At 42.5% G+C, this 10821-nt stretch overlaps 1 protein-coding gene across 1 annotated transcript in view; it reads right to left on the bottom strand.

The window, feature by feature from the left end:
* FOXO3 (forkhead box O3) overlaps positions 1 to 10821 on the bottom strand; it is a 119081-nt gene that overhangs the window by 5301 nt on the left and 102959 nt on the right. The gene's annotated exons all lie outside the window — the stretch shown is intronic.

The following is a 10821-nucleotide window of genomic DNA, read 5'->3' as shown; positions in this document are numbered from 1 at the left end:
AAGGTGGGGTGCAGAACTCAAATTCTAGTAAGAAGACCAGACTTAATGGTCTGACTGAGACTGGAGGAACCCTGGAAAGCATGGCCCCTGGATTCTCTATCAGCCCAGAACTAGAACAATTTCTGAGGCCAACTCTTCAGACAGGGATTGGACTGGACTGTGGGACATAACGTGATACTCGTGAGGAGTGTGTCTCTTAGCTCAAGTAGATGCAAGAGACTAAACAGGCAGCTTCTGTCTGGAGGTGAGATGGGGAGGCAGAGAGGGTTAGGAGCTGGTGAAATGGACATGGGGAATCAGCGGTGAAAAGGAGGAATGTGCTGTCGCAGTATGGGGAGAGCAATTAGGGTCACATAACAATGTATGTATAAATTTTTGCATGGGAGGCTAACTTGAAATGTAAACTTCATTTAAACTACAACAATAAAAAAAATTATAAAAAAAAAGAATGTCCAGGGTGCAAATTAGATTTTGTTCTAGACTTCTAGATTGAGTGGATTCCTGGGACATGGGACTTTCAGTGCTAAAACTAGGAAAGTTGGTCTTTCTAAGTAGACCAGGTATACTTCTCTGGTTCTCCCCTACTGGCTATGCAAACCAACTGATCTTGACTGCCACCCTTTCCGTTAATATCCCAGTGCCAGGGGAGATCGACAGGGGCACTTTCTACAAAGGTTTAATAAGTCGGCACTGCTGGGTGTGGGTAATCTTGATTTCCCCTACTATAAGAAGAGTATGTAATCTCTAAGTGGGCAGTCTTAGGAATTTTTTTATATTAAAAACCTGCAGGGGAAAAAAGTATATAACACACACATACGACTAAACAACAAATCCCCCACAAAACATCACATTAACAATTAATATCATCATCATTATTATTCCATCAATGGAAAGGCACAAAGGAGGTCCTCTTAGAGCATATGGATTTACACAAGTCTAATTGGACTTCAAGTGGCCACCAAGCCCAGAAAAGTTAGAAGATTAAGAAAAAAAAGTGTATGCTAGAAGAGATGCAGCTAAAGGAACTGACGTGACAGGCCTCAAGATATAAGAACTTTTGTTTATGGAAAATACAGTGTTGGCTGTCATGGCAGTTTAAAAAAAAAAAACGGCTCTAGGCCAAGAAATGAATAGAAAAGTGGTAGTGAAGCAACATGAACTCACTATCTTCTTGCTGGATAAGGTGAACAAGTAATGACAAACACACTGACAAACTCACACACATGTATGGTACACACATCTGCTTTCCCCTTTAGAGATACCATCATGTTCATTTGGAACTTTCACAAGTGTACTTGCAACTTCAATCTCTTCCGTGACTCTGTGCCTGCTGGCAATCTTATCTTTCGTATACCAATATTCAGAAAGATAGCATGGCTTGGTATTTACATACCCATTCTACATACCCATGGTCATACTTACTTGGGGCTATAGCTCCAAATAGAAGTTATTTAGGTTGCTTTACTGGAGGCGGAGACTATAAAGCAGGAAAAGAGGTAATTTCTTCTTCCCAACCATCCTCAGTGTTTCCCTGACTGATGGTTTTCTAGAGGTATTCCATGCTTTGCAAAGGTACTAGACAATGCTAACCCAGACTATGAAACAATGGCTTGTTGATTTCAGATGGGGAAAAAGTTAGAAGAAGTACCAGATCTCAATGTCTGTGAGGAATTTACCCTGCTAGAGCCAGCGCTACTCCAGCTACTCTATTCCACATGAACAGACAAGGGTTCGAATATGGATCTTTGGGGGGGGGTTCAGTTTATTTCCTTCACAATAACAGTTAATAAACCACAGTCTAACATCACTATGCAATTAGTTATCAGGGACCTATGGTCCCCAAGTCCCAATTCTGACTTACTGTTAAGTGCCAAGGGAGAAGCTAAAAAGTATGACCTAATTCAGACCCCCTCCCCCGGTTCCCTCTGTTGTTAATTATTCAGCCATGGAAACCAGTACATAATGGGGAGGTGACACACTTCATTCCCCAAGTACAGAGAAGAGCACGCAGCCTGTTACTGCTGGGTCAGCACAGGAGGGAAGGAGGCAAGAGGCAGAGGGACCTGTGACCCCCACCATGGCATCATTCTAAGCAGAGCAGGACATGAGCTCTGAAACCAGGGGCAGGAGGCCCACCTCACATGGTCTAGAGCAGCAATCAATAACAATCTCCAGGCTACATACCCATTCCCTCCTCAAAAGGCCCAGAATCTTCAGGGAACCTCATCATTAAAAAGGAGATGTGCTAATCATCACTCTTTCCCTGACTGCAGAATGGGGCTGGGGCCTCCCTGAGTTCTCACAGGCAATGCCCTCTCAGGGGGGCCTGCTTAGCAAGCTGCCTCTTGTGCCTATACATTAAGATGGTAGAGGCCCAGGCTTAGGTTTAGAGGCAGCTCTCACAGAGGACACATTTAATAAAGAAACTTCCACTCCACAAAACAGAAAGGCGACTTGTTTTCTCTATGACAGAAGGAAAACAGATTGCAAGATACTGTCAAAATATGAAGCAACCAGATAAATGTTGAACAGAAATACAATTATCCTTCTATGAGGAGCACCAGAATCATAATCCACTATGAAGACCGGAATAAGAAAAATAATTGTAAGGAAAGCAGCTCCTCATCTGTCTCATATTTTTAATCACTCTTTTGTGGCTCAGTGTTTGCACATGTTTACCTGACTCAAGAAAGGGCTGAAAAAGTAGAGGGAGCACATTAAGTGATGAAACCAGTTACTGTGCTGGGAATTAAATGATACTTATGGTTGGGTACAAGTTTCATGGGTTTTAATGAAGCTCGCATCTTACATTGTTTAAAGGATGACATTTTACGTGAATGGAAGCTTTATGTATATGTATTCATGTCCTTCTAGTTTAAAAATAACAGCAGATTAAGCAAAACTTCTCAAAGGAAAAGGAAGCATATAGCTGATGGGAATTACAGCTATTACTTCGCAGTTATGAGGCAATATGCCAGTCACAATAAATATGGAAATGTTGTCCTGTCCCATCAGTGAATTTCATTAATAGGGGGAAGACACCCCTGCCCCCAACCAATAAATAGGTTTGAAATCAGACAGTTGATAAAAGGAAAATGAAATGGGGATACCAAATGATGAGGCCTACTCTAAAAATATCTATAGATGCTGTCATCTGGTCTCTGGTGAAAGTAAGTCCCTCTATAATCTTGGCATCTGCAGGGAAGGAAAGTTTTTGCCTAATTATCACCACTAAATCACGTGATGTTCTAAGAAAGGGAAATGCCCCCCAAAAAAATTCTACACAAAACATAACAACCCCGATAAACTTTAATCTGAGAATAAGACGCAAACATTCCTACTGCGGTCCTCCCACAACCTTTTTCCACTGTGAAAATTTTGGATTTTTAAGTAGTATTTTTATCTTCTTGACAGAGAAGAAAGGAACAGGACCCCAATACCAAATATGAGAAAAGAAGAGAAGATATAGTAGGAGGAAACCCTCACATACACAAATCCTTGGAGGTTAGCAACTGCTTTCCATAGCTAGAGTTAAAAGATGTTTGGAGGAAGATGTGCCTAAAAAACAAAATTAAAGTGAAACGCTACCTTCCTCACTCTTTAAAAATAAAGATAATTCATTTGCAACCCCTGGAGCTGAAGACTAAATATGGAGCATTTAGGACAGAAAAGGAAATGAATTGATGTTCACTCAATTTTAACAGGGAAGTCTCATAGGGAATTCAGAGAACAGGTGTGGGTTTCAGAGTAAACTTTCAGTAATGAGCAAAGAAACGTCTGCCTGCCGCCATCTCTGCTTCACCCCCAGAACCATTTAAGGTACCCCAAGCCATCATGAGCCACAATCATCTATCTATCCACCAACGCTTTTGTAGCCGGTGTTACCCTAGGAAAAACAGCATTTTTTCGGTCTTGGGTTATGTCTTGCAGTCATGTCTAATTTGAGCTTCAAAATGGAATTCATCTTCACAGGCAAAACACCAAGCAGCTCAAGAAAATATCTTAACACCCTTCAAGTGCTACTGTTCCCATGAAGCATTTTAGACCAACTCAGAATTGCCAAGATTCAATCTGACTTAAATCCAGACAGAACCTACTGTTTGTGGGACAAGACTTAGAATTTGGATTTGTGGGGGAGGGAGGGAAGAGGAAGGATGGTTTCTAATTATTCAGTTTCTAAGACTCATTTCTTATAAGATAAAATCTTCTAAGGATCAGTAACCTGTTGCCATTGATTCTGACTCATAGCGACCCTATGGGACAATAGAACTGCCCCGTAGGGTTTCCATGGCTGTAAATCTTTATGGAAGCAGACGGCGACATCTTTCTCCAGTGAAGCGGCTGGTGGGTTTGAACCGCTGACCTTTTAGTAAACAGCCGAGTGCTTAACCACCACACCACCAGGCCCCTTAAGTTACACAATACGTGGCACAATTTTAATATTCAACTAATTACTCCTGCCTGAAGTTTTTACAAGTATTTAATAATTTCTTTTCTCCCAGCCTTTCTTCACATCCCACCATACACACAGTATCACTAGCCTGAAATCAATAATCCTGCTACTACTCTAAGTTGCTGTGATTGCTAAAGTGATTCACCATTTAAAAACAAAAAGAAACTATAGTCCAGGAGTAAATGCTCAGAGGCAAAAACCTTGACCTGAGTATCACAATGTTTATGTTCTCTGGGTGTGACCCTATCCTGTAGGGCTCTTCACTGCATTTACTGGGGGTGGGGGAGGTGATGAATGACTGGGAGTGTGCACCACCCCTTTCAGACTGGGATGCCCTAGATCCCTTGGCGGGGGAGGGTAGAAGTGGGAAGGTGTAAGGCTCCTGGCAAATCTAAGGACTTCGTAGTCCCTGAAGTCTTCTTCTCCTGCTCTAGACATACAAGGTTTTGAGAGACAATCTAATCCTTCCAAAAGTGATTCTGAAGCTGAAAACTCAAAATCAGCTATTTTAGTTTCAGAAATAGTACAAACCACTTATTCACCTGTAAGGACATGACCAGGACATGCAGGTGACACAGATGTGGTCAAGAAACAACAATCAGTGCGAGACAGGAAGGAAACCAAGAAGGAAATGGAAGGAGGGACTCAATGCTAGCTCCAAGTTTGACAGAGACAAAAAGGACCCTCCTGAGGTCAGTGGTCTGGCCAGGAGTGCAGCTTCCAGAAGCGAGGCAAACCCACACTTTGTGTGGCACTGGTGGCCCTCACCTTGCTGCTCTGTTGCACCTGTACCATGGTGGTGAGCACCAGGAGCTCCCTGCCATGGGACACCTCACCACCTCAGCAGCAGGGCAACAAGAGTGGAACTTGACTGGAGCTGAGCAGGGCATGCTGTGGCCTGAGGCAATCAGGAGGGCAGGCATCACTGTTAGTTAAGCATAAGGGCCACCTTCTAACAGGTCCACCAGTCAAAACATATTTTCTGCTTATCTACATATAAGTTGGTCTGTACTGTTTTCTGATCATTTCTGAACATACAAATGACCAATGGAAGTTCCAACTAATTACAGTGGCATGTACACAAATGGAGGCCCAGGGGAAATTAATCTAAAAAATTTGACATCACCACTCCTAGATTCCTTCCTCCAGCCGTCTCTTCCTTGCCCTTAATTTCCCCTCAGGAGTCAAATCAAACAATCCACCACCCAGTCACAAATACTTGCCCAGACTTCTTTCATCAGAAAGAAAGGGAGGAGAAGGGAGAAGAGGTGAAGGGAAAAAGACGAGGAGGAGGAGGAGAGGGGGGAAAAAAAAAGACATACTGAGAGACAAATCTTCAATCAAACCAAGACTGGAAATTAGTTTTATCCTTCAGAAACTGTGGAATTACCCTCTGAGGCCTTCATTACTAAGTGATTTCTGTCCCTTAAATGAATGTCATGGGTTTTAGCAAAAAAGAGGTTATAAAAAAAATAGAAAATATAGTATTACAGAGTAGGGTCCACATCTATTATTGGGAAAGAAACAAAACAGAACCCCTGTAACCTAGTGCCCAGTAGTTCTGTATAAAATAGCGACCCTACAGGACAGAGGAGAACTGCCCCATAGGGTTTCCAAGGAGCGGCTAGTGGATTCGAACTGCCGAACTCTTAACCACCAGAGCTCCATAGTTCTGTATAGAGTGGTGTATTTTAGTTTCAGGCCTGGCTGATGCTTTGAAGGAAAGCTCCTGGAGAAGAACAGCCATCTTCTCTGGGTTTTCAACAACCTTACAGTTGGAAGTGATCTTAAGGGTACAGCAACCATATTTTCTGAACCTAAAATTACATCACATTAGCCAATAAGAGGATAAACCACCACCAGCTCTTGGGTGAATTCAAGGCCAAGCCACTGCCAGCATCATGTTGCTATGTGGCAGCCTTTCTGCCATGAAGAACGCCCTAAGAGGGAGTGAGGCGGCTCTTCACTTCCCTGAGTGGCTTGGGATGGCCTGACAGTGGGATGGGGAAGATCAGATTTCCAGGCTCCCTCCCAGCAGCAGGAGGCTCTGAGGTAGCTCAGAAGGACAAGGTGAGGTTTCTCTCCCAGCACTTGCTTGTTACGAGGCCCTATGGAGGTGCCCTAACCAGGACTGAGGCTAGAGAGCTAGGGTCACTCAGGCAATCCTTTAAAGATGCTAATGGGACACTCTGGGTACCACATATCAATTTCCTGACATCTGTAGCGGAAGTTCCCTTTGTTGGTGGAAAAAATAGCCTCTAACGGGTAACCCTAAATTGGCAGGCAGGAGGACTTCTAGAGGACATCAACTCCAGAAATCAGAGTTTTCACACAACAGGCAATTACTATACCATCTAAATGAAAAGAAATCTGATTGATTCTAGTTTTTGGGAAAGCAGTCACTGCCAAGAGTGTAAGACTGGCTTGCCTGCTCCCTCTATTCTGTGTTACCAACTCATTTACTCTAACCTCCTGAGCCATTTTAAATCACAATGAACATGAAATAACTTTAAATAAAGTTACCAAATGGCATTAGCTCATATCAGAGCTAGTCCTTGAAAGAGCTCTGTGAGGTAAGTTTTAATTTTAACCCCATTTTACAGGTAAGCAATCCATAAGCATTGAGTGATTTGACTCAATGACACATAGCCATGAAAATGGCAGCATTCTGCTACAGATCCCACAGTTCCTCTGTCATGCCACACGGATGTTATTTAACCTGGAGTGGGTTGCAGCAGGGGCTTTTTTAATCTGCAGCTCTCCTCAGAGCAGAGCCCCAGGACAGTGTGCTGAAGTCAGCGTCCAACTTTGATAAGCAGGCTCTAGAAATCAAACACCAACTAAAGCAAGTATCCTGCAGGGCTCTTTAACAGAGACCAGTGTCTAGATTCAGTCTGAACTCTACCCTATTAGTATGGAGCTCCTGAAGGAGGAGGGCCTGTATTTTTACCTCTCAAATGAAGATATATGGAAAAGAACATTTGGTAATAGGACTTGAAAGCAGAGTTGTCCCAGAAAAGCAGGCATGTTGAGAGTGCCACAGACCAATGGGTTCTCTACTCCAACCTTGCAAAAAAGGCAGGCTTTTGCTCTATGAAAAACGGTCACCACCAAGCTGCCGCCACCTTCCCAACCAGGCCATGCATTCTTTGAGGGAGAGGCCCTATTTTATTCACCTCTATCCCTTGTGCTGCCATGAGTAGGAACTGACTCGATGGCAATTAACAACAACATCCCTTGTGCCCAGCACAACACAGTTATTCAATAAACAAATTTTGCTTAATGAATTCAGGCTTTTCTGCAGCACTTCCGCCAATGTAAGGCCCATTACTTTGACAGGATGCTAGCTCCTCTAAGGGTAGAACCCATGCCATAGCTGAGAAACGCCTGATATATGACAGGGGCTTACAAAAAACTCAACAACAAAAAGCACGAAGAATCCATGACCCTTCATGAGGTCAGACCCTTAGCTGCTGACCTCTTTCAGTGACACTCTAGGGCAGGACTTCTTAAAGGGAATTCCTTAGAACACTGGCTCTATCATTATTAAAGAAAAAGGTATAGATTCAAGATAGCAAATAAATTTAGGAAACACAGAATAACATATCCTACCCTAGAAGGCTCATAATGTATATAACTTTTAAGGCTCTGAGAAGTCCTGCTGGAAATAACCCTAGTTCACTTAGTTTAACGTGGTGTTTCCCAAGCTTACTTGACCCATTTTCCACTTAATATTCAAGAATATCTTGAGGATCTAGTATTCTGTGAAACACTTTGACAAAAACACTGAACTATGGTACTTCTAAAATGTGAAGTGTCACTAACCGGCAAAATAAATTAATTCATTTGAGTTTTTGAAACTTTAAATTTCCAAATAATCTGGAGGATGAGGGAAAGCAGTCTTTGAAATCAAAAGAAGCTATCAATAACACCAGGGTACAGTGGGTGGTATCTCTCGAAAGGTGGGGAATCGCCATCTTAAAATGAAAATCCAGTGCTAAAACATGTGTCTCCGAGTTGGGGATGAGAAAGCAGTCTGCAAACATCCTTCCACCTGACCCAAGGCCAAGAGGGCCTAGTGGTACGCAGTCTCTCCAGGGATGGCACAGAAGTGGATTCTGACAAGCCCCTTTCTCCATCTCCATACAGAAAGGTAAGCCTCTGAGAAGCACAGGTGGTACCAGGGTGAAGACTCTACTTGTAGAAAAAATTTATTTACAAGCTGATGAGTATTGAGCACTATGGATACTGTAAAAAGAAGTGTTGATTGGCAGCTTAAGGTATATAAGTACCTGCAGTAAGTCTGGTGATTTTTACCCTATTTATGTTCCACATAAGCTCCATGGCCAAAAGAGATCTTCAAGAAAGCCATTCATAAATGCAACTGACTTCTTGAAGCAGGAGCCACTCATGCTCTCCCCGTGCTTAGCAGGCTGGTCAGAAGGGACGGACCTCAAGTGATTTATAAAATAATGGGTCTGGGAAGAGAAGCTTTAGTATGGGGAATGTCACTGCTTTCCAGGGAAAAGAAAGTATGTGAGGAGTACACTGGCCCTCTGCAAAGCAAACCCCCTTTCACAACTGCATCAATTTTCCTTTCCTGTTGTCAACACTAAAAAGGATCCAGACAGTCATCCCCTGCATGAATAACAGTTCAGACTTCAGGATTTTTAAAAAGGTAGAATAAAGATCTCTACAAATGCAGAGTTCTCCAGGCTAGCATACTGTAAACAAAGATTACAGTCACAAGTGCAAGTAACAGAATATATTCTCCATATAATTCATAACAGATTCACATTTACCATAGGCTATATTCCCTAAAACAGAAATATTTACATCAAGAAAAAACATGACATAAATTGCCTATATTGCCTTATCTGGTGAGAATTAGCCTTGTTCTCCAACACTAATATTTAAAGACATAACAGAATCAGCATTCAAACACCAGTCAAACAAGCATCAAAGATTTATTTCTTTTGGGAAGTAGCCTGCATATAAATTCTAAATGGCCTTCAACACTGGAGTCTGCTGTTTCCACACAGGTATACCACTATTTCTTTATAGTTCCATATCACATATCACCTAACTAAGGCCATTTCACAGACAGAATGTTAGGTTTCAGGTTTGAAATTATACATAGTATGTGGCTTTAAAACTCTGTTACTGTGTTCTCATTTGACAGACGAGAAGCCTGATATTCTAAGGGTTTCTTCAGTGACAACCCTGAGATCACAGATGTGGCCAGTGGCAGAAACAGGAAGAGAACTATGTACCCCTCCTCTCTTCATCTGGGCTTTTCCTGGTTGATGTTTTCCAATTCTTATCATAAAGTAGTTTAAACACAGAGCTAAAGACGGGGTTACTCCCTAACGAGGTCTCCAAATACCAAAAGACAAATATGAATGAAAGAGCTTGTGAATTTAGGCATCTTTTCACATCAAAACTACGGGGAGACTGAAGCTGCTTTCCCTCTGGAAGAAGACACATGTCCAGCTTAAACCTGTTGCCATCTAGTCAATTCTGACTCATAGCAACCCTATAGGACAGAGAAGAACTCCCCCATAGGGTTTCCAAGACTGTAATCTTTAAGGAAGCAGACTGTCACATCTTTCTCCTATGGAGCAGCTGCGGGGTTCGAATTGTGACCTTTCAGTTAGCAGCCGAGCAGTTAACCACTGGGCAACCATGGCTCCTTATATCAAACTTAAAAAAAAAAAGAAAAAAAACCAAAAAAACCTATTGCCGTCGAGTGGATTCCGACTCATAGTGACCCTACAGGAGGGGCCTACTGAAAGCTCAGCCTTGCAGCCATCACACTGGCTAGCAGACATCTCTGCCAATTAAGTATGTGCGCCAAGCGTTAAGAGTGCCTAAAAGAAGACAGTGTCCTTCACATCCCAGCAGCTGGCACTCATATAAAGGTATGGTGATTTTTTTTCTTTTCCAATAGACCCATAGGTCAAAGGATTTCATACGCGGCCTAAAATGAATGACATGCACATAACGCCAAGCCCTCTAGAGAAGCATCTCACTACAGCTCTCTGGCAAGACTGTCAACTGGACAGAACTGCTGCATTAGCTCCAGAACCAGATGGCTCAGATTCAGGGTCACATGACCTTCAGTTAGCAAGTCAGAAGTAAATCCGAGGAAATATGACAACGGGTTTAAAAAATAAAAATAAAAAAAAAGCCAAGCCTAACAGAGTCATTACAGAGCAACTCTCGGGAAGCTAATATGCTTAATTTGGGAGAAAAGTGGAGTCTGAGATACAGACCAAGGTCTGTTTTGCGACTTTAGGAGAGTCTTCAATAAAGTGATGGCCAGAAGTTAAGTTTAAAAGTAAACTTGACTGATTTGGGCGGGGGGG

This window comes from Trichechus manatus, unplaced genomic scaffold, assembly GCF_000243295.1.
Source record: "Trichechus manatus latirostris isolate Lorelei unplaced genomic scaffold, TriManLat1.0 scaffold00017, whole genome shotgun sequence".
Classification (NCBI taxonomy): Eukaryota; Metazoa; Chordata; class Mammalia; order Sirenia; family Trichechidae; genus Trichechus; species Trichechus manatus.
Note: the sequence above shows the minus strand (reverse complement) of the source record. Positions and strands in the feature narration are given on the sequence as shown.